Source organism: Macrotis lagotis, chromosome 3, assembly GCF_037893015.1.
Source record: "Macrotis lagotis isolate mMagLag1 chromosome 3, bilby.v1.9.chrom.fasta, whole genome shotgun sequence".
In the NCBI taxonomy this organism is placed as follows: domain Eukaryota; kingdom Metazoa; phylum Chordata; class Mammalia; order Peramelemorphia; family Peramelidae; genus Macrotis; species Macrotis lagotis.
Window position 1 is genome coordinate 86,832,020 of NC_133660.1, and position 3,567 is coordinate 86,835,586.

Sequence of the window (3,567 nt, forward strand, 5' to 3'; positions counted from 1 at the left end):
TACATACACACCTATAGAAACCCAAGAAGAAAGAAAGAATATCTAAGAGATGCAAGCAGTGAGAAGTATCAGATGCAGCAGAGAAGTCAAGAAAAATGATGAATGATAAAAGGTTATTGGAAAACCTTAATTATCCAGGAACACTAAGAATCAAATCTTTTTTCCTTATCCTGAGTTGTTAATATTCTACGAGCTGAGAAAAAAGTACTATTCAAACAAAGAAAAAGAGATTGTAGCCTAAAAAGTGAAGTTATCTTTAGTGGGTCAGGGCCCAGAGAGTAAATAGAATGTGACAACTTGGTTTCATGGAAAGGCCCTCTCAGACCTGCGGTTAGAGGAGAGTAGATGGGAACAGAAATAGAGAAGTAAAGAGAAAAAATGATTAGAATGCTTGAAAATACTAAAATGTTGTTGCTATTGTTATTGAGTCATCTTAGTCATATATGATTCTTTGAGATTCCACTTGTGGTTTTCTCAGCAAAGAATCACTAGAGTGATTTGCCATTTCCTTCTCCAATTTATTTTACAGGTGAGTACATTGAGGCAAACAGGCTTAAGTGATTTGCCCAGGGTTACACAGACTTATTTGAACTCAGGAAGAAGTCTTTATGATTCTAGGTCTGTTATTCTAATCATTACATCCTTCAACTGCCTACTAAATTATATTAATGCACTGTTTGGAATCTTTGAAGATAAAGCTGTTTGACCATTTGGTGAAACTTCTTCATGATATAACAATAATTTTTTTCTCACCAGAGTCAGACAGTTGAACCTCTAAGGTCTATAGCTGTTATCATAGAAGATAACTGACACATAATCTATTTAACCATTGATCTCTACACAAGGCTACAAACAGGAATTAATCAGTCCACAAAATAATCAAAGGTCAGACTAAATTCCATAGTTATTCATTTTGGTTAAAATGCTTTTTGGGTAGACATGATCTACATTCAGGTTTTGTGATTAAAAGGAAGATGTAAAACAATCCCCAGTGATTTTTCTTTAGTTTAGAGGAGATTAGGAAGAGTTTAGCCATACCTCAAATTCAACATTGATCAAAACTGAGGCATTTCATTATCATCAAATGAGCAGGCTACTTTAATGACAAGGTGCTAGTTTCAGTAATAGTTAAGTCATAATTGTGTCATATTTAAAAAATACCTTTGACAATGTCAATTATCACGAACATGCTATCAGAACACAAATGTTTTGCTTTTTGTACATTCATTCATATAGAACTGTGTCTTCACAAAACAGAAGCCAGATAATTATATAATTTTTATTTCTATGCTGAATAACGATGTAGGTGTATAAAAATATGTGATTAGTCAATGTTAGGAAGACAAATAACAATGACCTCTGTTTCCTCTTTCTTTCTATTTCTCCCTTTCTTCTTCCCTCTTTCCCTTCATCTTTCTTTTTCCCTCTTCCCATTCCCTTCTGGAATGAAGTTGGTGCTCATGGGCCTTTAGCAATGGTTCTGGAAGGTGAATTTTCTTGGGCAGAGAATCTATGATGAAAACAACTGACAGCTACAAACTTAGAAGAAAATATGCCTGGGAAAGCCAGGTGAAGTGTTTTAAGAATAGGCGAGCATTCCAGTCCGGGCATGCAATATTCTTGCTTACACTGTGGTTGGCAGCATTCAGAGCTGGGCTGCCCACAGGAATGAAAGTGGGCTAGCATGTACAAAATCAGTGTATGGCAACATGGGCCCAAAGGCCAAGCCAAAAGCAGTGTTTGATTCTCTAAGCAGCAGCAGATGGGAAATATGTTACAACATCTACATTCTCAATATGTGTCAACAGTGTGATGTGACTGCTAAAAAGGTCATGAAAATAAGCAGCAGGCATCAAGTCCAGAGCAAAGGACAGTGTTATCTCATTGTACTCTTTACTAGAGTAGATTTGAAATATTGTATTTAATTTTGGAAAAGAGTGTAAATGGTATGAACAGTGTGGGGTAGGTAGAATGTGGGGTTCAAAGACAGGAAACCTTTGATTCAAGTTCCCATCTTTGACATCTGTTGGTCAAAAGACCCTCAGGAAGTCAATTAATTTCTTAGCACCTGATGCAATTCTCCAAAGATATGAGAGGCAGAAGGGCTGATGGTTTATGTAAATAGAGGAAATTCCCTATACCAGAGAAATCACAGGTCTGGGCCAAAAGCAATACAAATTTGTATGAGACACACACAATTTTACAAATTAAGAATAGTGCAGGAGAAATGACATAAAATTGTTAGAGAAAAGTATGATTGAATAAAATAGGAAAGATGAAACACTCGCACAATATGCATGAGAAACAATTGAAAAAAGACCGGGTGCTTCTTTGTTATCCATACATTGTCAAGGGGACATGAACAAAAAGCCCATAGCATGATGGATGGACCCTTTGTGGATGATAGATAGGAGGGCCTGAATTAGACTGGCACAGGGTAGGGAGATTTGACCAGACTGCGAACTGAAATGTTGAAGCCTCTAACCACATCATAGAAGTCTCAGGTGCATGGAGTACTAGATTGTAACAACATTTTTATTAATAATACAATAAAAATGCCAGCAAGCCAGCAAGAAAATTAGACTTGGAGTGAGGAATATCTAATTTCTAATCCTTCTTCAGAAACTTGTCAACTGAATGATCCTGGGTAAGTTATACTATATCACTCAGCCTCAGTTTCCTCACCTGTAAAGTGAGGATAATAGTGACCACCACCACACAATTGTTGTTAGGATTGAGTGAGAAGCTGTACATACAGCATTTGGCAAACTTGAAATTGATATATAAATGATAGGTGTTATTAAGTTAGTTTGCATCCAAAGACTGTTACCAGAAGTGAAATGAGATAAAGACTATGTCATAGCAGGGAGACTATTTAGCCTGGAGAAGTGAAGACTCATAAGAAGTCAGGGTACAGAAATTTGACTTCTTCTGTGCTGGTGGTAAACTAGTTTTAACTGATTGTGAAAGATAGATTGAGACTAGGACCAATGAGAGGCAAAGATCAACTCAAGATAAGAAAAATCTTTATAATCATTAGAATTTTACCATGACGGACCTCAAAGTAATTTTCTTTTCTTAAAGGTAAATTTAAGGAAATGCAATTACAATCTACATATTCCAATTAAGGATAATTACCTCAGAGTCTAGAATGATGAGATTGCATTTTGAAGTTCTAATAAAGCTATAAGTCGCAAAGACAGTTAATTAAGCAATATTTTGTTACAAATAAAGATGCAGAAATATTTGAGAAATCCCTTTGAGTCAGGTAGATGACTAAAAATTAACCTGAGAAAATGTTAGACCAAGGGATTTGAGGTACATCAAAGTAATATTGAGTATTCATGATATGCAAGATATAGTATTTTCAATGTGAAATCATATTGCTTCTCTGCTCTAAATCTTTGGTGACTTCCTCCTGTCCATGAAATAAAGTTCATGCTCCTATGCTTGGAATCCAAAGTTTTTTACAATTGTCCTCACACTCCTTTTCCACATTTATCAGTTATTACTACATTCTATGTATTCTTTGCTCTGTCAAACTGGGCAATTGGAATAGGTCCTCTT

General features: G+C 35.7%; 1 protein-coding gene across 1 annotated transcript in view; it reads right to left on the reverse strand.

Annotated features, from left to right (window-relative positions):
• GALNTL6 (polypeptide N-acetylgalactosaminyltransferase like 6) overlaps nucleotides 1-3,567 on the reverse strand; it is a 1,756,803-nt gene that overhangs the window by 477,412 nt on the left and 1,275,824 nt on the right. The window lies entirely within an intron of this gene.